The 26936-nt window shown below is 38.8% G+C and overlaps 1 long non-coding RNA gene across 16 annotated transcripts in view; it reads left to right on the top strand.

The window, feature by feature from the left end:
* Positions 1–26936, top strand: part of LOC135329337 (uncharacterized) — a 130459-nt gene that overhangs the window by 52818 nt on the left and 50705 nt on the right. For 13 of the 16 annotated variants that reach the window (XR_010390722.1, XR_010390721.1, XR_010390719.1 and 10 more), the window contains 4 exons: positions 9786–9917; positions 24323–24414; positions 24671–24730; positions 24961–25147. This is a non-coding gene — a long non-coding RNA (uncharacterized LOC135329337). Of the gene's footprint in view, positions 1–9785; positions 9918–23004; positions 23123–24322; positions 24415–24670; positions 24731–24960; positions 25148–26936 lie in introns of all 16 variants that reach the window. The other 3 variants (XR_010390726.1, XR_010390725.1, XR_010390718.1) reach the window with 2 other exon arrangements.

Here is a 26936-nt window from a genome sequence, read left to right as displayed (position 1 = left end):
GATATTTTTACCTCACCCTTTCTCTTAATTTTATTGATTTTCAAAGCCAAGCATTCCATAAATTAGTTATAGTAAGAAGGCTTATTGTGGAATGTGATATAATTGGCAACTGATTGTTGATGTAGGAGATTTATGTTGGCCTTATAGTAATAGTTTTTATAATTGGAAGCATATGTGATTGCTGGTGTCTAGACTTGGGAACTTTCCCAGGAAGGAGTTCCAGGTGGTTATCTAGCCATAATAGGCCAAATAGCTACCTCTTAAAGGTTTAGACATGGGAAATATGTAAATGTTGCTGGCAAAGTAATTATTTCATAAATTTAAGTTTTTAAATTGTAGTATATCCCTTCACATTTAATTGTTTGACCAGCTGATTTCTTTTTCTCTGGATTGCTCCCTAAACTGAACAATGTAGAAGGCAGATTTGAACAGTTCTTGATAAGCCTGGATGTCAAAAAGCTTAATAATATAATGTGCTTACTCTAGTTGTATTAATGTATGAATGCTTAACTTGAAATAGCAAGTAGTTGCATTGCCATATTTTTTAAATTAATTCTATGAAATCTGGTTTGGTGTATAGAAAGTTCCATGGCACCTTCTGTTTCTTCTTCCTGGGTTAGTAGACTAATTCTGGAAAGAGCTCAGAAAGGAAATGTACCTGAAAGTCTACTAAAGCATGTGCTGATTTGATATTGTCTTGATCCCATAGTTTGCCTTCAGCATGCTTTGCCCATTAGAATATCCCTGGAGAAGGAAAGCACGGTTGGTTATCCCAGCATGAATGCTCTACAAATATTGTAGCTTGTGACTCACAATGAATATTTTCAGCTCTAGTTCTTACTGTACAATAGGAAATACAAAAGAAAATAAGTAATTTGCTAGGGCCTAACACAGTATGACTTGATCATTGTGGCTTGAACAGAGAACATAGAAGAGCTACATTTGGAGATGTGAGAAGTCCTCTCAATTCAGATTTCATGTGCCAGATGGTTGTTTCTTGTTTCTTCTTTTTTTTCTTTTTCTTTTTTAAACCCTACCTGTTAAGATAGCAAAGAATGACATACGTTATCTGGCTCTGCAGCCAAGTGTGTGGTCCAAATTATTTTCACTGAATGCCTGACAAAGTCTGCTTTCCTGCCTGCCTCAATCATTTCTCTCAACTAATTAGAAAAGTCTGCCAAGCATTGTTGGGCTAAGGCACTAATTATTCTCAAACAAATGTTTCAATTTTGCACAGGCTAGGAAGTGTCTCTGTTTTAAATGACTACATGCCAAGATGCCAGAGTAGTCACACCAGCTTCGTTTATCCATATGTCTGGAAGTCCCAGAGGACCAAAGAGACAAGACTTAAAGGCACTATTTCAAAGCAAATGAAGGTCTGTGCTCTTTAAGGAAATAGCGCTGTAATACTTCTTTTCTTGAATATGTTAGTTTTAATGAGAAATAGAAGGTCTCTTTTCTCACTGGAAATGCTGTTTCTTGTGATATTTGTAGCTGTGCTCATTCTCGGATTCTCTTGTTTCTGGCATTGAATTAAAAGAAGTTTTGTTATTAGTCACACGAGACGGGCCTTTCTAATCCTATCTCAGGTTTTATAGCCTGCTCATCATGACCCTGTTTGAGCATTAAAGAAGACTCTGGCAAAAGCACTGGTAAGTCTTTTGTTATAAAATTTCCAATTTAATTTGAAAATTTGAAGAAACTTGAATGGCTTAGAGCAAGTTCATGGTTTGTTTTCCAAGCAATGGCACTATACCTGATCCCAGCCCCCACCAGACATAGCTGTGAGCTTCTAGAATGGCGTCAGCTCAACTCTGAGCCTGAAATGTTCAGGTTATGTTAATTTACCTATGACAAATTCCTAGTTTGGTAATTCAGTGTGCTACTAATATGATGCAAGTCTCTCATAGCTGTTTCATCACCAATATGTTATACTTGTGCCATCTGTCTCTGACACCGTTTGCCCCATTCCGAAAGTTGCTCTGCAGGAAGCAGAGAGATTGCCATATTTAAGAGACCCTTTGGCTTCTGTGTGATCTGCCCATGTATAACCAACAAAAATCACAGTTTCCAAGAACTGCCTTCCTCTGTTCCTTGAAAGCTGGGAGCTCTATGTTTTCAGAGAAAAAGGTCTTTTTGTTATATTCAGAAGATGACAAGGAAATTCAACAGCATATTTCACAGGGATAATTGCAGTAGTTTGCTCATGAGCCCACTCTGGAGGCTGTTTTGTAGGTGTATTCTAGTCAAAAAAAATTTTTTTTTTTTTACAGTATATAAATGAGGAGGAGAAATGAAATAAACTGGAATGACAGCAGAATTTAGAACATTTCGTTATTTGATTATTTTCCAGCAGCTACCTGCATCAAGGAAGAATATGTGCTTAGGTATTAAGATATTCATCTCTACTTGAACAGTCATTCATGTTAGGGCAAATGGGCAGGCATAAAGGGTATTTGAATAACGGTTTGTATGTGTTTAGTTTTTAACCTTTAACTTTGTGTCATTAATTTCTTGTTGCCCTGATCTGTACCTGCTGGCTTAATTGTAGTCTGTCTCTGTAGTGTGTGGTGTGCAATTTTTTTCCATAAATTTTGAGAAGTTATTTATAAAGAGATATACTACATGAGAGAAAATCCAGCAGTGAGTTTGTCGTTTTTCCTGATGGGTGCTTCGGTGAATAATGCCTGAAAGGACAGAAGTCACTTAAGGGCTCTACAGGTATTATAGCAGGGCAGAACATTTGCTTAGTGTGTTTGTCCCCAGGAAGCACATTACCTTGCTGCATGTTGGCAACGTAGTCTCCTTTGTTATTCTTCAGTACAACTCTAGATGATAATTTTAGTCTTTAAACAGCTACCAAAGTGAAACACAGCAGATCACAGGAAGAAACTCTCTACTTTAAATCAGCCAACATACACTACTTGCCATGAGAAACAAGATGTAATGACTGGGAACTGGCGGTGTGATTCATTTGGTGAGAGATCCTAAGTCCTGATCTCTGTTAGTCTGGCAGATCCTGAATGTGTTTGACATCTCTGTAGAATATGAAGCTCTTCTTTATGTTTAGTCTATCTGGGCTGCAAAGTAAAGGGTATTATTCATATAAATATATTAGCAGATGTTATTGAAGTGTGTTATAATTAACATCAGTTGAGTAAAAGGCTTTGGGCTTTTAAAAGAAGCATAAATAAGACTTGAGTAAGTGGTCTTAGAAATGCATCATAAAGATTAGTTAAATCTCTCTCTATGTATGATTCCTTATAATGCAAGTATATTGTAATATTTGTAAGCACTATCTTTTGATTTCTGCAGTAGCTACATAACGTGTATTGGGAGTCAGTCTGAAAAGAGTTGGTTTTGGGCAGTGCTAGCAGCTCCTGGAGATAGCTGTGTTTATAGGGGTGCACACAGAGAGGTTGTGTCGAGAGAAGACACTGCAAATAAAACATTCCTGGTTCTCAATAATGATGTAAGGCAAAAAGAGACAGATGAGCTGGGGATCTAGGGCGTTCCTCAAAGTTGAATCCATAGTCTTCTCCCACACAGCAAGGAAGATTTTAAGATAATGGTACTATACATTAGGTTTTGAAATACTTCTTTTTCTCTTTTTATGTTTTGTCCCTCTTTTTCTTCTTGTCCCTACCATTCTGTGGATTGTTATGTGCTAGATAGTTATTGCTACTGGTTTCAAGGTGTCTGTCCTCAGTGTGGACGTGTATCTTTCCTCTAACATCAATTACCTAGCTTTAATCAGGGAATAAACAGTTAAATTTACTGGACATTTGGTAAACCTCCTTTGCTGTTTCCACATCTGCATGGCTTGGTGGATTCAGCCCTTTTCTCAGGGCTGGAGCAGCCTGAGGGAGGATCTGAATTTGTTCAAGGCGGCTGTACCCCACAAGACCAGTAAGGACCTGGTGGCTGAAAGAATATTAGGGTATCTAGTGATGCAAAGGCGGGGGATGAGTCCAGTATCCTCCTAGAGATATGATACCTCTGTGCCCTGAAAGGATCACCCTGTAGGCATGTAAATGTCCTGGGTCCCACTTCTTTCAATGTTAGGATGCTTTATATATCAAAACACTGCCAAGTGTAGTTGGTGTCACGAGGGAACCAGTTGCACACATCATTTACTTTGATTCTTCTTCAAATAAAATCTGTCCATCCTCCTGCCCCCCTTTTTTTATGTGATAAAGATGCAAAAGGGGTGGCTAAAATGTAGTACTTCTGTTGGGTCGTTCCACAGAAGTTAACAAAGTGGAATACTCTGAAATCAGCCCCAGGTACAAACAAAATATTAGGTAGAGGCCCAGGTACAAACAAAATATTAGGTAGAGGCCCCTTTACTCCCTCATAAGCAAAAGAGATGTTCTGGGATCAATTTCACTCTTACTGATGCTTTGGCAAATTCCAAATCTTAGTAAAGTTGCTGGAGGCCAAAATTTAGTCCCCGTACACATTGTAAGTCCTTTAGCTTTCGTGAAAATGGCCATAAATGAGCTTGATTATTCTTTCCTTGTGTAAAAATAAAATTTATGGATGGTCCTCTGAGCATAGTAAGTCCAGCTGCATGTTTTTGTACTATATTAACCTTTTTTACATTGAAGATCTTGAGTTTTATAGGCAACCACAGTTTCTTTAAGTGAAAAGCTGTATGTTCTGTCCAAGAATATTTCCTATTTGGTATATCTGCTTGGGCAAGTTTGCAGAAGTGGAATGGAAAACCAGTGGGAGTAGCATTCCATTGCAGCTATATGACTCTTGCATTGTTTTCAATCAAGCACATTTTATGATATGAAACCTGTTGCTTTTCTTTTTCATGATTCATTGCTACAATTATACTTGATTCAGTGGAGACTTACTTTGTATTTTATTCTGTATTTTTCTCTTTTGGGGAGAATTCCTTTGGAATTATTTTCTGATACCTTTTTTTCCACATAGAGTGTTAAAATACATACGAGTGACATAATTTGGAACAGGTTTTCCTGTTCGCTTTTTTTTTTTCCTTTCTCCCTACTCTGTCTTCAAATGAAGGTTGTTGCTTGAATGGTCACTCAGCAGCTTGGTAGTTTCCAGCATAGGCACTTAGGTAACTATAAACAAATTTCGGCTGTAAACTGATTTAATATGGTTCATAGTTTATACTTGACCTTACTGTTTTCTTAATGCAAATTAAAGGATGTTCTGATTGAATGTAAGGGGATGGGCCCTTGTTTATTATTATTTTTTTGTATTCCTAGGAGAAAATATATCAGGACTGTCCAAGAAATCAGTAAATTGTTCTTTCCGTGGTGTCTGGGAGGACGATGAAACGTTCTCTCCAGAGCCTCACTCTTGGGTTGTTTTTCAACAGTCTGTGTACTTGCATAAAGTAATGTTCACGTGAGAGAAGAACGTTGTCATACATAGGTTAACGATACACTCACCCAAAGGGGCACGGAGTACGACGAATGTGAGATTCGAGTTGTCAGGTATATGACTGCATGTAATACTAATCTAATAACACTCCCTGTGATGGAAGAAGGGGAAAAATGCAGGAGATTTGCTGGTCCAGAGAGAGACAGCAGCATTGTACCGGCAGCAGGGATAATTCTTGCTGTTCTCTGACACGTTAGTGAGGCTGCTGTTGTGCTTGGCAGAAAGCATTCAGCCTAAAAGGTTGTGAAGTTTATAGCTCTTCCCACTGTGTCACTGTGTTATATAACCCAAGAGGGCACAACTCTGAAAAGCGATTTCTTGAAAATCTTGTCAATGTATCTTGTCATTTCATGACTGATTGAACTACAAGCATATGCTGTGTGTTTGTGTGACAAAACTTTTGTCTTACAAAATTACAGTGTGGAAACTAAATTTACTGCTTGATATAGGTACTTCGTTCTACTCCAGCAACAGTCCTTCCTTTCTTTTTGGTAGGAATATCTCAGTGCCCCAACCTACAAAAATGAGTCAGCTTGATGCACAGGGTTTCAGCTGAAAATGAATTTGGTTGCAATATATAATTGAGCAATGGAGTGAGTTGGTATTTAAATTATAGAGTTGATTTTAAAAGTTGACACTAGCATTAAATGTTCTATATTTGGAGCTCCTACTTTAGTGGTTAAAATGGACATTTATAGATACAGTGATTTGAATTCCCCCTGTGGGTTTGGCAGGTAAGTTTGAAAGTTGTTTCATTTTTGTGTGTAATTTTCTTTTGGCAGGAGTGTGTGTGAGGGGGGTCGATTTGTCTATGCTGAAAAGTTTTCTGAGGCTTATTTTTAATTTGACTTATTTAAAAATTGCATGACAGTGGTTTTTAAAATACACTATTGCCAAGAATTTTCATGGTAACTTGTATGTCTATACCATCACTTTTCTGACAGAAATTGGCTTTATTGATGCATCATGGATTATAGTTAGCAACAAGTTGGTTAAATCTGAGCATTCAAAAGTTCAGTCATCACCACCGCTTTCTAGAAAGTGATGCATTGATATGTCGTAGGAACTAGCTTGTATTTTTACTAATTTAGTTAGTAAGGTAACTAATTCTTGGATGTTTTTTCTCCCATGTACATCAATTTTAACATGAATTTGATGTTAAATGATGCTCAAAAATGTTTTCCAGATATTTGAAAAAGGATGGACCGCTCTGAACAGCGGCAAAAAGATTGTAAAAGTTCTGATTATTTCCAAATAAGATCAAACTTGCATGTTTTAAAACAAATCACAATAGAAATTCATTTAAATCTGAGCTGAAAAGCTAACCTTTAAATGCTGTGATTAGCTCACACATGCTCAAGCCACGTGGACTGTAGCCAGCGGTGCTTTATTTGCCGAGCAGGTCTCCTGGCAGTGGGAAGGAGCAGCTCTAGTGACATGAGCTCAGGACCGCAGCCTCCCCTCTTGGTCTGCCTGCGTGTTTCCCAGCCAGCCGTTCAGGGGTGTTGATGCCTTCTGTTGCCTGGAGTATGTCTTTTGCAAGTGTAGGGCTGATAAGGCAAATAAGTGCAGTAATACATTACCAGCCAGGCCTTCTCTTAAGTACATTGCATTTATACCAAAACGGTATAAAAATCAATAATTGTCAGAAGGAAGCAAAGCCCTGTACAGAACTGCCTTGCCGCTTTCACAGAAGTGCTGCTTTACTCAGCAGTGCAGTTTCAGAGAGACTGTGGGCACATATAGCAACTTGAAGATCTCTGTCATGCAAATGCCCTCCCATAATGAAATTCAATTAGATATTACTGTCTGATGTAAAACAACTTGGGATGTGAAGCAATTAACACTTCTGTAGATATAATTATCCATAGCAGTCTGCACTTAGGTAGCCTTAGCCTCAGATGTTTGGATGCACCTTTCCTCGCTGAAAGAGTGCCCCTTCATCTGGAATTTGATGCATCACTTGGCTATGGACTGATCTAAAACTAAAACTTAGATTAAGAACAGTGCCAGTAGTAAATGGTTACACTGCAGGAATCGTAGCCAGTTAAAAATTGGAATTTCTGAAAGGGGGTCTACAATCTTAATCTCAAACAGCTCTGGAAAAATTGCAGTCCTGGTCTCCACAGGGAAGGAGGAGGGGGAAAACATTGATTCAGAAAACATGTGCTGCAGTCCACTGTATAAATCTGGATTTAAAAAATAAACTTTTTTAGCACGCTTGAAACTTGTTGCTGACTACTGCCAACTAGAAGATTTAATAAAGAGTTTAACTTTGTGCAGCCCAAGCCAGCTCTGCAAACACATGCTTTCCCGCTGAGATCAGAATGACTATCTAGTGCAGTGTGCAAGAGCCAGACTGTACAAGCAGGCCTGTCTACATGCATCCCTCATCTGACTTCAGTTATTGTTGTGATGGGCACAGTTCCATGGCTGTAATCATTGCAAAAAGTGTGTGTCCAAAGCTCTGCTCCAAACTCTATCATGCTTCTTACATTTTCAATTATTTCAGTATGGCCCTTTCATCTGCATGCTTAATCTGCTCAGTAAATGGACACATTTACCTACCCAATTATAAATCTTCTTTACAGAAGACGTGCTCTTTTTACATACGTTCAAACATCAGGTTTTATACTTCTTGGAATTTAGCCCTAGCCATTTTTGAAAGAGCTCCCTAATAAAAAGGGAACAAATTCATAGTGTGTGTAAAGTCACATATTTTTCATCAATTCCTTTTGAGGTGCTTCTTAAAATCTAAATTTGGATAGCTGGATCAGCATAGATGGGGTGGATATGGCAAGGGAGTTGAAAATGTATTTCTCTGTTTTCAGCCAAGAATCCAGCTTTGGTCTAGTGATGTGTGTTGATGACAGAGGCTTGAATCTGTGAGAACGGCACATCATCAGGCTGAGTGTTTGTATGTTCAGCCTAGACCTTTATTCTTCTCCCGGAAGAGGCTCAGAGTACTGAAAAGGGAGTTTGCTGGGCTTGTTCTGGGAGGGGTGAGCCTTCTGTAATGCTGAGCAAGACTGATGCAGAGGAGACCTGTCAAGCCACATCCAAATCTGTTTAACTAGTTAAACTGTGATTGAGGAAGGCCATAAGTAAAGGAAAGAACCTCTTATACCTGTGGACATGTGAGCAGCTGTTTCAGAAAATACAGCATCTTCCTCTATTCCTTCAAATAAGCACCTCCTTCCAAAATGGCAAACAGGAGGAATATGTTTTGTTTGTCAAAAGCTAAACAGACTGAAGTATAGCCAACCTGTCAAGAAAACTGGGGCAAAAGAATGCTGCTTCAAAAGATTTTGGTATTATGGGACCGGGGGACTGAGAGAATAGCAAAGATAGGGAGAGTTATTTTCACTTTTTTGGAAAGTTGAGTGAGAAAGGATAACTTATGATGAGAGGCTATCAGTGATGGCATGGGATAGGAAAAATAGATACATAAAATAGCATGCTGTGCTACTTCAGATAACTCTACCAACTCTTTGAGTGTTCCAAACTGGAATGAAAGGGATTGTGTGGGGTTTTTTTTTTTCCTTTTCTGTTTACGTATCAAGAGAGAAAATTCATCACAAAAGCGTAAACTATGCTCCTTTGCTTTTGAGTCCCAGTGGCCTCTTGTGTAGTGTGAAGGCATGAGTCCAAGAGTTGAGATCATACACAGACATTAGCAGGGAAAATGATGTGCTGTCAGTTAGTGTGTGAATCAATTATTTTTCTACTGTTAAGAGCTACTTCAGGCAATATCTGTGTCTAGAGACAATCATGGCTTCTTTACAGCTAGATATGGCCTCTCATTGCCCTGAACATGTTCTTTGTGTTGTCTGCATATCCAGTTAGGTACAGGGCACAGGCCTACATGTCCAACATACTGAGGTACTTCTGTGTTAGTCAGGTGGCCTGACTGTAAAAATCACAGATTTGATTGCCTTACACAAGCTCTATAACAGAGCACTGACTGCCTATTCAGAGGTAACCTAGAGGTAACCAAAGTCCTTTACTGTGAGCCTGTGGTGTTTTGTTTCTTTAGCATTTAGTCTCTGTGTTCACCGCTGACTAATGCAGAGAAAATCTGGAGTCACACTTGCATGTCTCTCTTCTGATCATATTTGCTATTCTAAATTAAATGCCACTGGGGCAGTGGTTTGGTTAGCAAAGCAATTTTAAAAAAAGCAAATAAAAAAAGCCAAGAAAGTAAGTAAAAAATCTTTTATAATTAATGAAAAAGCTTACCTGCTATGTCTGATGATATGGCAGTATTAATAAATATATAATAGTTCTGGCCAGTATTCACATCATATGACTTCTCAGTGATGTTGCCTTTCTTGTTTTTTTAACATGCAACATGATGTGACCAGTCACTATTAAACATTGGCCCACGTCACAAGAATCACCATTTGCTGTCACAGTAATAAGGGCAGCTGAAGACTCACTGAGAATCACCATTCTGTGCCCTTCAAGGAAGTCTCCTCCTAGGACTGGTATACCAGGTAAGCTTGCATTGCCATTGCTTGTTCTGTGGATAAACCGAATACTTCAGCCTTGTTTTGAGCATGTATTTCTACTACAAATTGCCTTTGGCAAGAAGCAATCGTAGAGTAAAATTAACTGCATCTATTTGGGAAAAAGATGTGGAAAAATGTTAAGGGTGTTTTTCTTCTGAATTAAGTTTTGGGATGTATAGTAAGTGTCCCTGAGTAAATAAAGTGTAGCACACAGTAATGACAAAAAGACCTACCATGTAAACAAGTAGCAGATGGGTAAGGGTAGTCCTAGAGAAGCTAGGGAAAAGTAATAGTCCATCTTCATATCCAGAATACATGAAAGGTAAACGTTCTCACGTAGATCTGTCAAGGCATTTTGGATGATCACTCCAATTGGATTGAACATTCACTCCAGTTGGATTGAACATTTTTGAGTTTTTACTGAATGCTTCTGTGCTCCCAAATAAAGTATTGCAAGGCAAAGCTCCTGTTTTGACCAATTCAGGCTTTTCTTTTCATCTTTTTCCTGTCATCCCATTTAAGGGGAAGATGTAAACACTTTGTCTTAACTTTCCTATGGAACCTCACCCTATAACAAGAATTAATACTCCAGATCCATATGTAAAACGTTGAAAGCAAGTGCATTCTCAGCTGTCATGAGGTTATAGAGATGTTGGTGAAAGATCAGGCTCCCCTTGCTTAGAAACCTTGAGTAGCTTTTCTTCTTGGAGACTTTGACTGAAGTCTTGCATGAACATTGCTGTTTGTCGTGTCACTCCCTTTGGTTTACAGTCATGATGAAAAAATGAAATGAAAATAAAAATGAAACAAGCGCTAGCTAGAGCCAATTGATCTGTGCATATTTGTGTGTGAGAGTGTGTCTTGAGGTCTGGTTTTATTGTGTCAATCTGAAGCATGAGGCTGGTTCAGGCAAACAGTTGGCAATAAGTGTTCTGCTAACAACTAGGCAATTGCATTAAAGTAACACTAGAAGACTGGCAAACCAAGAAAAGGAATGAAATTCAAATGTAAGAACTGTGCGACACTCAGCAAAAGGAGAGTGCAGATGCTGGTGGCTTTGCTGCTTTTTCCTGGAGCTGCAGCTATGTGCTGCTGAAAAGAAATTCTTGCCATGAGGAAGCATTTTGCATACTGAGTTAGACCATTTTGAAATGCAATCTTGTAATGGTTTGTGGGGGCAGTGGAAACCTGATAGCTGAAGTTCCAGTGAATTGCCCCATTTGGCAACTATTCCTATAAGAAATCAACACCCTGGGAATTTGGTTGGCACAGCATCCTATAACTTTCATATGGTCTAACTCTAGCTATGCAATATCCACATAGGAAATAGGTTTTGCTTTAAAATTTTAGTGTTGGCTGTGGGGTTTGGGGCATTGGGGTGGAGAAAGTTTGGCTTGGATTTTTAATCCCTGTTCTGTTTTCATATAACCTCAGATTGATTTGTCCTAGAAATATGAAATCCCAGAGTCATCTCACTTAACTGAGATGTTAAATTTAGGATCATAAGTGTCCTAGATTCTCGATATAGTCAATGAGATAGAAGCACCTCCAAAGGGTAATTTGACCCTTGTAGGAGCTGCGTGTGCCCCTGAGGGTAACTTTCTTTCTCCATATGGTTATGAGAAGTGCGTATGACTAGACTCACAATTTGCATGTCTAATTTAAGTATCTGCATTTAGGAGGAATGTACCTGAGTAAGTATGTCTTATTCAGCTTCACTACTTAAGGCAGAATGCTTTGTGGTATATTGCTATATAAAACCTTGTTTTAAAATGTCTGAAACGTGTGCAGAGAATGTTTCTGAAGCTGAACTTCTGGCTTAGCTGCTAAGCTGAGGCAGAAAGGAGCAAGACATAGGAAGGCAACAGTAAATACTATGCAACACGTAAACCTGGGAAAGTGCATGAAGCTCGAATATGGGGAGAAAGACCATACATTTTTCAGACTCAGAGAGAGATGGGGCAGGGAATTTCTGTCTAGTATATGAGGCCAGAAGAAATTGGGGAAAAGGAGAAAGATGTGACATTGTCAGAGCACAGGTGAAGGGATGATAGCATAGAGCTAGGCTGAGGACAGCATGCATAGATCCGATACCATGCTAGCTGAATAGGGGGAATTGGGGCATGCTATAAAATGCATAAAGGCTTATAAATGGCATTCTAAATGTTTTCCACATTTAGAATAAAATAAATGATGTAACCTCATTGTGAACGCTGTGTGCAGTTCCAGCTGTCCCATCCCAAGAATGATGTAATGGGAGCTGAATAAGTGCAAAAGAAAGTGACAGAGATGATCAGAGGGATGGGATAGCTTCTGTGCAAGGAGGGAGTCGATAATCTAGGTCTTTCTGGTTTTGAGAAGTGACTAATGAGGGGGAAGCAAGATATACTGGAGCTACATAAAGTCAGGAGTGACATGAAGAGACTGAAAAGATAATGATAATTTATTATTTCTCACTAGACACAAAAGAAGTGAAATAATCAGGCAGCACATAATTAAATTGTGGAAGCTATTGCTACAGGATGTTGCAGATGCCAAAATACAAATGGTTTCTTAAAGTGATTAGATAAATCCATGGAAGAATAGTTCATAAAGAGCCATTAAAGACACTGATGTGGGGCCAGCTTCCAGCTCAGGAAGTTTCTAAACTGCAGGTTTGCTGAGAATTGGCAGTGCATAGCCTCTGCTTCTCCTGTCTTCACACACTTTCCTTAAGCATCCGTTTTGGCCGTTACCAGAGACAGGATACCAGGATAAATGAATCTTTGGTGTAACCTGCTGTGTGGCTTGCTTCTTGCTAAATCATGCAAAGGTTTGCACTAAAGGTTTGCTGCAGACTGGATGCATTTTGGCACTGAGAATTCTAATTTCCGCAAATAATAATATTCTTTCATTTACAATATTATTTAATCACATGCATAAAGAAAAATTTATTGGACTAAATCCAGGGTAGAATTATGTGTCTTTGTTTCCAGTGGGCTGTTCTGCGTTGTATTCTATATATGCTACTGTGCTGATACTGGCCTATATTATGTATGTGTTAATCTGGTCCATGCAAATCATCTTTCCTCTTTTCACCTTGGTATTTAATAAGGATATTAACTGAGGTCAGTAATCTTGAATTATCTAGAAGGTTTATTTTTAGTATTAGTATAGTCTTGTAAAATTATTAACTGATATGTAGACGCTTCGTGTATGGGTCTCACTGAAGACTGTTCCACCACCAACTAATAAGTGAAATATAATAGAACTGCTACTGTCTTTTTGGAGTTACTAGTTGCATCACTCAGAATAGTTTTTGTTCCAGGCCCATCGCTTTGACTTCTTTAGAATAGCAATATTTGTGGTGCCCTGCTGAAGTACTGTTGCTAGAGCCAGAACTAAGTGGTAAGCACAGTGGGATAGCATGCTGTAGCTGTTCAGGGGTTTACCCTAAGAAGATTTTCATACGCGTGTGACAGTTACGGGCCAAGGAGCTTTTGTTTAACACTGAGCATGCAAGCTGTTCTTTAGTTTAAAGCTTGGGTGGTATTTCCTCTAAATGTTATTCATTGGGGAATATCTGCTCTTTTCTATATATGTTTAGTATATATGGTCTAGAAATCCCACTGGTGCAAGATAAAGTAGTCCTGTCAATATCCCTTCATAGCTGCATTAGCTATATTTAACGGCTTGTTTTCTTGACAAGTAATTCAGATGCAATGCAAGGAACTTGACATTCCTGTTTGGGGGGGGGATTCCAATGTCTTGAAAATACAATCAATAAAAATCAAAGCATTTGGATTTCTTTCAAAGTAAAAATTAGCTACCCTGGCTTCTGGGACTTTTTAACTTCCCAGCAATGCCAATTGCATGCTGTATGGGGTTTGGACAGCATGAGACTCCTTGGAGAATCAGTGTAACAGTATATCATGGCTTGGCACCACTGAATCCCATCTTGAGCTGGAGCTCCAAGAGAAATAAGCTTTTTCATGTCTAGCCTGAAAGCTATAGGATCTATAAGCGTAATGCTGTTCACCGAAAATGGTAATCCCAGAGTTTAAGGTTGTGGAAACCCAAGCTTCTCCAGTACTCCGAGAGGTAGCCTGGCAGGAAACAGGTGCTTTTCCGTTGGGTCTTTGCCTGTTTTTCAGTGGAAGTTTCTTGAAATAGATATTTTTCCATGACGTGTTTTGATTTCACCAAATTGGCACTTCCTAACAAAAGCACGTCCTGTTAGGATTCCCTAGCTCTAATTCAGACATCAGAGAACATGAATGCATTTCTTCATTCTGGGATTACTGTCATTTCATTCTCTTTTCACTTTACTTCTGTTTACTTTCCTTTCTAACTTATTTCTCTGAAAGTAAATGTTGTGAATTGATGCTACGAGAGGATACTGGTTCTGACGTCTTCTGCACACCTTTTTGATCTTTGTTGTTCTAGAAGTAATTGCAGTGATTGAAGGCATTCAAGGTAGCTATGAAGATTACTAAGGACTCTAATTAGTCTTGTTATGCTCTTTCATGAGTGACTGCGGCAACTGTCTGTACTTGCGTTTCTCTCTTTTTCCTTTCATTCTGTTAATGTGGGGACAGCCACTTGTGTGGGCCTGCTTTGCAGGATCAGGATTGTACTTTAAGTGTGGAAATTGGGTTTGGGTTGGTGTTCCCTTGTTTCTCCTGCCACCCCGCCCAGCACTACCATAGAGTAAATAACTCTGGAAGGGTCTCACCTAGACATTATTTAATGCCTGCATTTAGCTTTCAGTTTTGAAAACCTTGGAAGACTGCCAAACCAAAGCAAATGCTGCTTCTGCTATCTTCTCTGAAGATAAAGGGAAGCCTTACAGATACTTTAAAGCGGCAAAGTGTCAGAAAAATCAGGGCCATTAGCAGTGTTTGTAAAATGCTACAAATGTGGTGGTATGTGAAGATCTCTGATGTGAAAAAAAAAATCTCTTCCTTTGTCCTACTCTAGAGATAGGTGCTGTAAAAAAGACATACAAGAGCAACGGCTGCCCAGAGAGGGGAAGTGAGTTACAGCTCAGAGAAGGCTATCTGCAGGAGATAGAGAACATTAGGTTTGATCAAACGCCAAATTAATTTGTTGCAAATTAGCCTGTGTAAATAGACATCATCTAAGACCTCCTAGTGTGTCATTAAAAGTGTAGTATCAGTCATGTCTTACAGATGGGGAAACTGAAGAACAGAAAGATTAAGTGACTTTCCTATGGTGTAAAAACAGGGTACTGACCAAGCTGGGAGCAGAACTGAAGCTTCTGGAATCCCATTTCTCCTCCGTCGAACCATGTTGTCTCCGTTACAGAGATGAGAACACTAGCACAGCCAAGCCTGGGGTGCTGTTTGACTCAGACCTCATTGCAGTGGTTAGATGCTATTCCTCTAAGAGAACTACTTCAGGGATTCCAACAAAAGAATATGCTTCTGAAAGCTCTTTTGATGAAATCCCCAAACTAGCAGCAGCAAGCAACCCTCTCTCACTTTCCAGCTTGATAACAAGCCTCACCAGTTGACAGTTTATTTTCTTTCCAACAATCAAGTCTTGACTGAAAGAGTGCTTGATTCTTGAGTAGGCAATAACAAGCGTAGGCATGGAGTTGCTGCCACTTGTGCTTTCATTTCAACAGAGAAGTAGAAAAACAGATTTTCTGAAAACAAATTGAAATGTTTTCCTTATCCCTTTTCTCCATATATAGATATATCTAATTTCTGTTCAGTTTGCTGAAATAGCATACAAAGAGTTGACAAAAATCCCTACTTCTAATCTATTTTTTATTTGGCTTTTAACTTTAGGCTTATATAATGATGTAAAAGATGTATTTTTCTGCCCAGTTTTTATAGTGAGGTAAAAGCCCTGACTTTCTGTCCAGTTATGGAGGTGGTGGGTAGCAGAAATGGATCTGAAACATAAGTTAAATCTAAACAGTGCAGTTCACATAGCTTTGCTATATGCAGAAGACAGTGAGCGCCACATAGAAACATGCCATTAGGAGTTTTGGTCAAGTCAGGGAATGTATCACCTTGTTTGAGTCTGTAAAATATCTAGAGAGGAGATAACCTGCAATTAAAGATGGGACTGAGGAGGTATCTGCTTTGAAGGCAAAATAGGACTTCCATGCAGCTCTTGTCCATTCTTATTCCATGCAGCTTGGAGTGTACCTCTGGGACAAGACCAGTATATAAGTATGCTTGAAGGTTTGGACCTCTGAGGGGAAGAAACTACCACTGCTTTTTTACAGAGCCTGGGGTATTGAGGGTACTGACCTTGCGTTGGCTCTCGAGGGGCCACTGTACCGCAGTGCCGTGTGGTATAGGAGTGTGGAATTGCTGCTCGGTCCCAGGGAGTGGGATGCAGGTTCTTCAGACATGTCCAGAGTAAGATGCAGCAGTTGGTAGGCACCTCACAAAGCTCTGTTTCTTAGAACCACCCAGCATGTTTTGTAGGTTAGCTATTTCCAAAAGACATTCGAGGAAACCTTATCCTCAATTAGTATAAGTAACCACAGCTCCATTAATTTCTTAATAAGATTCATTTGCCTGAGGTGTTGCTACCATCCCAGAATTTCCATACGGTTTGACTTGTGAGCGAACCTTTAAATCCCAGCTTTCATTAGCGTAAAGCTCTTTGTTTCCTTTCTGTTATCCTGCATAGCAGGTGGTAATATAAGAAAGTGATCTACCATTCCCTCCAATTCTTTGAATTCCGCTTCTAAAGCTCTTCTTTGAATCATATTTTCTAGCATCTGTGGGTCTTTTTGTGAAAGGTATCATTCTCTTCAGCATTATACAGACCTTGACTGGGAAATCTCTCTATCAGTGGTTTAAATCAAAGGTAATTTTTTCCCCCTACAGAATCCATTTTAGCCTCCCATATTGCTGCTTCTCTGTGTGAAAGAATCTATTTAACTGCCGCCTTTTTGGATGGCTTTTAATGTTGTTTTTAGATTTATACAAGGAGTATTTTGCCAATGAGCCTCTTCATCTTCACCACTAGAATGATTTTTAATGGACATCCAGTAGTTTCATACTAAGTAGTTTCTTTCAGCTTTATCCTCCCTAGGGAAGAATGCACTGAATGGCTGGAAATGTCAGCCGCTGCATTAGCTGAAGCAGTTTAGCTGCTGCCACTTCCTAGATAAATCTTACCCTTTTTCACTTTTGTGTTTCTTACTGTTTCCCTCAAAGTAAGAGAGCCAAAGAAACTTCTTGTCTGGCATAATACAGATTAGGAACTAAATCAGCAGCTATTACAGATGGGCATTTTTCTATTGATTTCAGGGTGAAATCCATTTAAACTGGCAGAAAAGTTGGCTCCATTTCCAAAATCAAATAGAAATGTGAGGCTGAGAAAAAGGAAGGAATGGGTGCGTCTCCGTAGAGTACAGGATGGCTCAGCTGTTAGCAAGTGTAGCGAGGACCCTGGCCACCCGATGTATGGAGTGGGCTCTGCTGCTCCTCTTGGCTATTCCTTGATGCACAAATGCGATGTAACATGGAAGGAAACTAGGCAGGATGCTTATCCTTTCCTCTCAAGTATCTGATTGTGGGCGTGGTTGGAGATGGGAAGTGAATTAGATGAACCTTTGGTATTATTCAGACAGGCAGTGCCTGTGTTGCCCTCCTCACAAGCTGGAGAAGTTGGCATTGCTGTTGCTGATGATTTAGTCATATGTTTTGGGAGAGCCAAGTCTCCCCTGAGGAATAAGCATTGCTGATAATAACTTCTTATATGTGTCTTTGTTGGTATACATTTTGCAGTGATTGAAAATGGCAGTTAGATGGTTGAAGAAATTTTGCATATAGCTTAAGACGCATCTGCCAGCGTATGTCACTAGTTAGTTGGGTAATAGCAAATAACCTGTCAGGGGAAGTCCATGCCCTTAACTGTTTGCTTTTTTTTCATGTTACATAATCAATAAATTCAGAATTCTGGCTGCATAATTCACCACGTTACTCAGAAGTATCACAGGTTATTTCTTGGACTATGGCTCTGCATCTCTCCTCCATCCAAGTTCCTCAAAGAAAAGCGAGATTGTGCTTTAGAGTGGCGGGATTATGTTGCATATACATGGCTGCCTGATTAGAAGTGTGATCTTGTGCTAAAACTACTTGGTATTTATTATGGGACCCAGCATATGCCACAGATGTGCAGAAATCAGATTTTTAGGAAATAGATTGTGTGTCTTGAGTTATCAACGTGGATTAGCCATCTGGAAATGTTATTTAGTGTAATGTGTTATCAAACTTCATGGAGTTACTTTCAGAATGGGTGTCTTTACAGCTTCCTGGTAAAATTCTAGTCTGAGACTTTATTTTTTCAACTACCAAAACACAGTGGCCACCTAATTGCCAGAGTGTGTATGTTGTTAATGAGAATACTGGAAGGCTTTTCCAAATACTATTGTGACATTTCTTGAGTTAGTTGAGTGTTCAGTTTCACAAGTTTGTTCCAGTTAAAAAAGGAGAATTTGGTATTGGAGACAAAGGTCTTTCATGTAAGCCTGTTTATTTCAAAAGATGTGCCAAGTACCTTTTCCTTAAGCATGGGAGGACCAAACAACAGGAGATTGTTTTCAGCTGGTGCTCAGACCCAAAAGCTCTGTCTAGGATTTTGTCAGTGCTGCATCCCACGTTTGCCCAGCCTGCATCTGGATTTTCTTTCAAAAATCTCCTTCCTGTGGTGTTTCTGTTGTCCTCCTCGTCACACCCGCACAGCAGTCAAGCAAATCATCTTTTGCATAATTCAAATTCCTGCCTGGGCTTTTATATTCCTGTTTTGGCCTGTGACAAGCTGTGTGTTGGGTTCAAGGCCGCATTTGTTTAGTAAAGGAGTTTTAACTATTACTTGTATTTTAAAGGAAGGGTTGGTTGCAATAACAGCTCCCGTGCTCCTTCATCCAGTAATCTAAAATGCATCCCTTTTCTCAAGCAACGACAAGAGTTGTTTCATATTATGTAGACAATCCCTATGAAAACAATCCCTATGAAAACAGCTGTCTCATACAGGACAAATTCTAGAAGTGGGACACTCTCCTTCTCCGTGTTTTTTTGCGAGTACAAGGAATTTTGTAATGGAAAATGTTTGCTCAGGGGGTTTTCAGTTTCACATCTGTATTCATCATTGTCTGAGAGTGAGGGGATGTTTCTTACCTTTTGAGAAAATATTCTGCTATTCATCCCATCAGAGAGTGAAATAATAAATGCAGAGGGGTAGGCTATGACTCCAGGTCAATGTCCGGAGATGCCCTGAGTTGGAGAAACAGCCCTGATTGAAGTCTTCCCCTCCTTCCACCTTGCTCCTGGGAGCAGTAATTTCCTGCTGACCAGCACCAGTACTTGTCTGGCCTGAGAGGAGACCATGGTGTTACTCCAGGTGGCAACAGGTTGGCCACAGCTTGGATGTAGATCCAGGTCACTAGTGTCATGCCTGTGCACATTCAGATACAGTGTCTACATATCTTTCAGGTCAATTTGCCTTTTGTTAGTAATGATACTGTTAAAGATACAATATTCCTCTTGTTTGTGCTTTCTGTGAACATCTTTTGTCAGTCTGCTCCTTGGAGGGCAGAGCAGCTCTGCAGCTGGCTTGTAGCTACGGGTCAGGCTGAGAGGCGTGCGCAGGGTAGAGCAAAATTAAGGCTAGGGTTATCTGCCAAGTTGTTGCAGAAGACCAGGAATCTGTATACATTTTCTTGAATGCTCATTTCAGAGACGAGTTTCTTAACCTTTCTCTTCTCAGTCATCAGGCTACAAAATGAATCCGTTTTAGAAAGTAAAGTAATAATAATGTTGGATCTAGAAACTAACTCGTTCAAGCTGTTTCATTATTTACCAATCCCAAGCATATTTAAATATAATTTGTCCAAGCAACATAGTTCTCTTATATCATGCTCCTTTCTTAGACCATCTGTCTGTCTTATCTAAGTGTCCCCAGATTTTCATTTCCCCATGCGAAACTCAAATGGCCATGTAAATCCAGCAGACAGGATGAATCTTTCAGTGGCACTCAGGATCCCATGTTGCTTGCAGCAGCCCTTGAGCAAGCTAAAAGACCACCCATCTGCAGCACCAGAATTGAAGTTTCAAATTGCTTTTCCTCAGCAGTGTTAAGCAGAAACACACAGAGGTGGCACAGGATTAAGTTTGCTGCTTCCATACATACTTATGGATAACTTACTTTTGGGATATTAGATCTGCAATAACCTAAAGCCATTAGGAATGGTTCATGAACATTCAGGCATGCATATGTAATTCATGTTAACTGAATACATTTATGTGCATGCTCATAAAATGGAAGCAGGTTACAACTTATTAGTGGAATAAATGGGATTGCTTCTTTATAGCATGTGTTTTATGCTTTTCTCTAATTTAAAGCCAGATCATTAAAATATAAAACTGGCTGAAAATTACAATAAATATTCCTAGAAATGTTTGTACTTTCCAGCTTGCACATAATCTTTCTTTCTTTCTTTTTAAAAACATTTATTCTATTCTGCATCTCTTGTTATATACTATGAAGATTTCAAGTCTATGTGCTTGTGGGTAAATAACTTCTAAATGGAGGCTTGATGTAAAAATGTCAAACTTTACCTGAGCTAAATTATTTTTAGTGGAGGTTCAATGAAAGCATTGAATCCACTTCAAAACTGCTGTTGCTCTTAGCTAAATTCCTCCTACGTTATTAGACAGCTTTACCAATATTATGTTACTGGAGTCTAGAGGGGGGAAAAACAAAATAAAACATCACTTTCTGATGCTGTGTTGAGTAAGAAAAAAAAAAAAGAAGAGGAAACAGGTGTTTTGCTTTTCCTGCATAAAAATATCCGTAATTTGTAATCTAAATCCTCAGATGGAATAACTCCCTATCATACTTTTTGATCTATGTGAAATGATGAAGGAGCCAGATCATGCACAACGTGTCATTAAAGACACAAGGCTGATTGGTTTGGGGAAATATATGATACATGCCACAGCTCTATTCAGGGACACACAGAGATTTTCTTAATATTGTTGCTTCAGGGTGTTTAAAAATAAGAAATCTTTGCAGGGTTACATTTCTGATCTATACTGCAATTAAAAATAATTTTCATTATTGTCAAGAATTAATGTAGATCTCAGGGCATGAATTTCTAGCAGACTAACAGGCAGGAATACAAGTGAAATCTTATTACTGCCAGCACAGAAGAAGGTGCACTGTGAAACTGAACAGTTACAGAAGGGGTCTTAGTGGGTCTCTGAAAATTTTGTACTTTCACAATCCAAAATTTGATCAGTTTTAACGTTTATTTTACTATTTAATTAAAAAATAAAGGCTGTGTTAGCAATTTCATATATAGTTTTGACCAGATGGATTCAAATCTTAATGACTTCTTTATTAGTGATTTGAAGAACAGATAATATATTAAATGTTAATTGTTTGTTCTTCATGTCAGTTTAATAACTTCTTCATTTTTGTGATTAAAGACCACAGGGAAGAACACAGATTTAAAACCACAGTATTTGCATAGAGGAAGTTAACAAAACCTAGAGTAATTGGAACCGCTTCTGTTGATACATCCATTGGTTTTTTTTCTTGAAGCAAAACAATTATAAATCTTAGATCTATAAACAATGACATAGGATGTAATACTTGCTATTCTGACAATATTCATAATACATATTTACAGGATTGGATGCATGAAGTTTCTTTTATCTCTATGTCCGTATTTTAAACTAGTTGAAATACCAGTGGAAATTAGAAGCAGGAGAGACCATACTGTAGATTTGCTGAGCCCCACATGGTCAGCTGTAGTCTTCCCTATTCCTTATGTCAAATTGCATCTTCGGTATTTCCATCTTTCCCATTTCTCCTTAGAACAAAATTTGAAATGCTGACAGTTTCTCCCTTATTCAGTCCAGCTTTATCAAAGTCACCATGTAAAACTCCGTACAGCCTAATTTCCCTTTTTTTTGAAATGCTCCAAAACGTCTTGTTATTGTCTTTGACAGAAATCTGTAGGTTTTACAAATGCTTTCTCATGTTGTGTTAATGAAGGCAGCTAACACGGCTGCTGCCTGGATTTGGTGGATGAAAACATGAAGGTTTACAGAAGCGTTGAACTTTGAAGGTTGGCTCTGTCTCATGGTGTAACTAGTAATCACCCCAGTTTTTCTTTGTCAGGTTGGTTATTAACAACCCAGGATTATATGGCCGTGAGTCTAATGTCTAGGTCAGACTACCCAGAATGGTTAGAGCTTGAATTCCCTTACATTAATCCTTTTGAAGTATGTCATGAAAGTATAGCCTGTAGCTGTCAAATTACATATGCACTGTGAGTGTAGTCTGTTTAAGTTCAAGACTTAGCATTATGTATTCCAATTCAATTTATTTTTATATCTCATCTTTCACACAGTGGGTCTGAAAATGCTCAGCAGTGAGAGACAGAATAATGAGATAATGCTTTACAGAACTGTGTAAAGTGTCTTGCATGTAGATAGAAGGCAAGGCAGAGGCTGGACTTCAGTGAAAGAAGACAGCTGTAAATTAAAAGTAGTAGTATAAATACAGGGATATTCTGATAACGGAGCCTTGAAAGGGGTATGGAAAAAGGTTTGTGTTGATGTCAACTTGTATTAAAAGTCAACTGTAGAATAATAAAGCTTACAGTATATATAGTGATGATGCTTTGTGCTAAGTAATATTTTGTATTACAAGAACTTCCATTTTCAGGATTGCACAGCACGCATCTAAATTTGTTCTTATGGGTGGAATAATGTAAGGATGAAAAGGTAAAAATGATATGATACAGCCTCTGACTGATGCTAAACTGAGAGTGTTCCTACTGAGGGGCTTTGCGAGGGCATCTTAGTGAAGCTGTGTGAAGGAAATAAGAACTGGGAAAAGAAGCTCTGGGGTTCATTTGAGAGAGAACTAGTCCTGGCCTAAGAAAGAATCACAGTGATGGTATGAAGATAGCAGTAAGCATTCTGGCAGGGAAGGGAAAAAATGAAAATACAGGAGTGTGGTGAGATAAGTAGATGTCTTGGATTAGGTGTTTACTCTAAGATAGTTTCACGTGTCTTTCCTCCAGGACGTAGGACTTTTCCCATTTTGCCCAACCTGCAGTATCCAGCACTGAAAGGAAAATGACAGTCCCTCATCGTGTGATTTCACCCTGCTTTTTCTTCTTTAAAACATGGCCATTTTTGGTAAGGTGTAAGCCTTGTGGTATCTAGTAAAGAATTGACATTTAATTTTTAATTGGAGAGAGTGATCGCAGAATCAGAATATTCTATCATTGAACTGCTCTATAGCGAAAGGCAAGGTACCGTAGCATCTCTTTTGCCCCCTGCATTCCTGAACTGCCTTACTTACAAGTACAAAACTTTGAATGTAGACCATTATTTGAGTTGAGGACTGCAAATATATTGCATTAATTATACCAAATTGAGAGACCACACTGAAACTAGCATAGATGATCAGGAAAAAATATATACTTGAAAGCACCAAGCCTTAAGCAGTGAAGAATGGTGAAGAACTGAAAGAAGTAGAAAAGAGCTCCAAATACAGAGTTTACTCTTTGAGGGCAGCATCAAAGACAGATTGTTGGAAAGGTCTGCAAAGGACAGACTAAATAATTAGTGCTGCCATGAAGATAGCTTAGGAGAAGAGAGAAAGAGCTATGTGCAGTATTAAAAAAAAAAAAAAAAAAAAAAAAAAAAAAAAGTGTCGAAATGAACAGCGGGTGAGATCAGAAGTGGTTCAAAGCAAGAACATTAGGATTTGGGAAGAGGATACAGGTGAATGTTCAGAGACATAATTGTAGAAGGAATGAAATGATGATTAGCTAGCCAAGAAGAGCTTTTGAAGGTTATCATGAGAGGAAGGAACTAGCAAAGGAAATGGTGAAAGAAGTTAGGGATGGAGAGAATGGGACAAGCAAGATGGTGTAATGAAGAGGAGATCTGTGATAAATTGATTTGGAAAGAAATGTGTTCAAATGAATGGCTGTATTGAATGTGTTAAGACTTCTTTTTAATTTCTTACGTTCTACTCTGGCTTTTAGTGTTATCTTTTTCTGAATTTCTCGAGACCTTCAGAAATATTCCTAGTTAAGTGGGGAAACCACTGGTCAATGAGCAGGCATCATTTGTACCTTGTAGCTGAGCAATAAGATGCATTTCATACAGCAAGCGCTCAGGCAAATGGTCATCTTAACAAATTTGGCCCTCTATGACAGTCTGCTCAGGTGCCTTTCTGATGTGCTTCAGTGTTCTTACGTTCAGTCAGCCAATATGAAGTAGATTGAGAACTAAGAGGATGCAGTGCTGGCTACTATACCTTGCCTAACTATACTGTTACAGTCACAATTATATTAATTTATTGCATCTCCACTCTGTCTTTTTCAGGAACAGCTGTGCCCATTCTAGAAGCAAAGCTTAAAGTCCTCCTCCTCTAATCAACAGTGTGTGTAGGAGTAGACCAAGGCTTCTGCTAAGAGGTACAATCAGTCTACCCTGGAGCAATTCTAGCAGTTCAGTACTTAAAAACCAATGCCAGTCATTTGTGCTTTGTGTTCAAAAGTTGATGGTGAATTTTAGAGCCCACCATTTTTGGATTTCCAGTATGCATCAACTTAAGCTAGATTTGGGGAGGTGGAGTGCTGCAATATAGCTACACTAATGGAGTGGATATTTTGGCTCTTTTGTTTGGCTTATTGTTTTTAGTCTCAATTTTATTTTCTCTGTCTCTATCAGCTGAAAATATGGAGAACCATCACAATGACTAGACAGTTTTTCATGGAGCTGCACAACGCTGTAAGCCACAATTTGATGAGCCTTGCACTGATCCTGTTAAACTATTGAGTAACATTAGGCATGCGCACGGTGCTCTCTTGGTGGTTCTTCAGGCTACTAACCTCTACTGACTCTACGTAGACTGCAGTCTGAGATGTTTCTGTGCTTGTGTTCCATAAGACTGAGTCATTAATTGATTTTAGATAAAAAGCACATGTCAAATAATGTATTATCATGTGTTTTATGTTCAGAAGTACCTGGAAAAAAAAGACATGCCAAAAAGATGAAGTTATCAGAGTGAAAGAATGCACAGTAAGGAAACAGAGTAAATGGATCTCTCTGTTGAGGAGGAAAGAAGCCCTGCTCGAGAAATTGCCAACTGGTTGGTTATTCTTTGCTGGCCTTCACTCAGCTTCAGAAAAGACTTGGTTTTATAAGGTAACTCTACTCTGATTTGATGAAATGTACAAACCTTAATATGCAGTGTAGTATGTTATAATATTGAACTACCACAAAAGTTGTTTTATTTCAAAATTACCTTTTATATAAATGAGCTGGCAGGAAATCTTTGACAATTGTATTTTTTTTTCCTAGAGTTGAATTTGACATAGGACTACAATATACCTAGTTATTAAATATTGCTAACATATTATCTACTACTAATAAAGTCAAACTGTTTAACATCATTGTGCTAAAAAACCACAATGACCCTCAACATAAGTCCTGACATAAATTATTATTGTTTACACCGACCTCCCAGCAGTCTCCTAAATGCAGTTTTCCACTCAAAATTTTATAGCAGTACTGCTTGAGACAGACTATTCTTTTACTTACAGTACTTGCTGTAATGCAGATTATCAATGTAACAGTGCGTAAATATTTCTTTCTGCTTCTTTTCCTAATTTTATGAAAGAAGAACTGTGGAGTCCTCGATCTTCCTTCTATCCTTTTTACCAAGTAATTTTCCCATAGCTGCCATAAAAGTCTGCCATGCTTAGAACGGTTTCATATCTAAAAGATTTCATCACCTTAAAATGACATTAAATGGTTCAGCATGGCAACACGTGCATTTTCTGCTCTATGGGGTATTAATAAAATACAGACTTAGCACACAGCCTAAAATTGATTTATCTGGGAAAGATTGGGTTAGTATTAGATAATGATGTTGCATATGGACAGCAAATGACTTAAAAGACCTCCTCAGTTTTATGATCTTCACACTGTATTTTCAGCACATTCCACAAATGTATCTGTACGTTTCCTGCTGAAACAAAGGGACTGTACCTGATACATTTCAGAAAATTCATTGGCTTTCTCTTGGTATCTCAGTGGGATGCTTTAGGTCACGTTTTGCAATTTAGGAGCTTGGTTAGAAAAAGTGCTGATATAGTCAAATAAGACAATTTTCTGATATACCTCAAGGTAACAAAGTCTTAACTTCTTGTTGTAAGGGCTTCAGAGCTAAAGGAGAGAAACGTTACGTCGTTGGGAGATGCTGATCAGCACTGATGAGGGCCGGTACCAGCAGTGGTGAATGGCTGGGGGTTTGGGTTGGGGCTGAGAGGCTGCTGGTTTGGGGATAAAGCTTGTGTCAGAATTAGGTTTGGAAGCAGCAGTAAGGCACAGCTTTTTAGTTGTGGTGGTGAATAACTATTGAAACAGTAACAGCTTCATATTTTCTCTCTGTGAATTCTCTCTTGCTTCCCTCAGTAAAGGCTGAACATCCTTGTGAAAGAGCTGCCATAGCTCAGTCTGAAACGATGGGCCTGATGCAGAAATAATTGGAAGAGGGTCCTTGGCTTGTGCTATAACAGTTAGGTTAAATGATAGGGATCATGCTTTCTGGCTTCAGAATATATGGCTGTATTTGTTTCCAAAGGGATCTGCTTCATAAGCTGAAGAACTCTGGTAATTTTTGTCTTGCAAATAGGCATGTTGGATTCTTTTGACATCAGAATATGAAAAACATGAAAAAGATGTGCAAAATGCTAAAGCAAAACACTTAAAGATAAAACAAAACAGAACTCTAGGCCTTAACACTGTGGAAAAACAAGTTTAAAAAATGATGCTGTGTTTCTCATCCAGAAAATTATTCTAGCAGAACCAAAAATTTTCTTGCTAACATTCCAGTAATAACCTCATCTGGTGTTTTCAATATAGTTGCACTGGCTGTATATTTATCACAGATCCTCAATGCGCGGTGTAGTCTGGGGGTTTCCTTTGCCCA

Source organism: Dromaius novaehollandiae, chromosome 10 (assembly GCF_036370855.1).
Source record: "Dromaius novaehollandiae isolate bDroNov1 chromosome 10, bDroNov1.hap1, whole genome shotgun sequence".
In the NCBI taxonomy this organism is placed as follows: domain Eukaryota; kingdom Metazoa; phylum Chordata; class Aves; order Casuariiformes; family Dromaiidae; genus Dromaius; species Dromaius novaehollandiae.
This window is presented reverse-complemented; position numbering and strand designations above follow the sequence as displayed.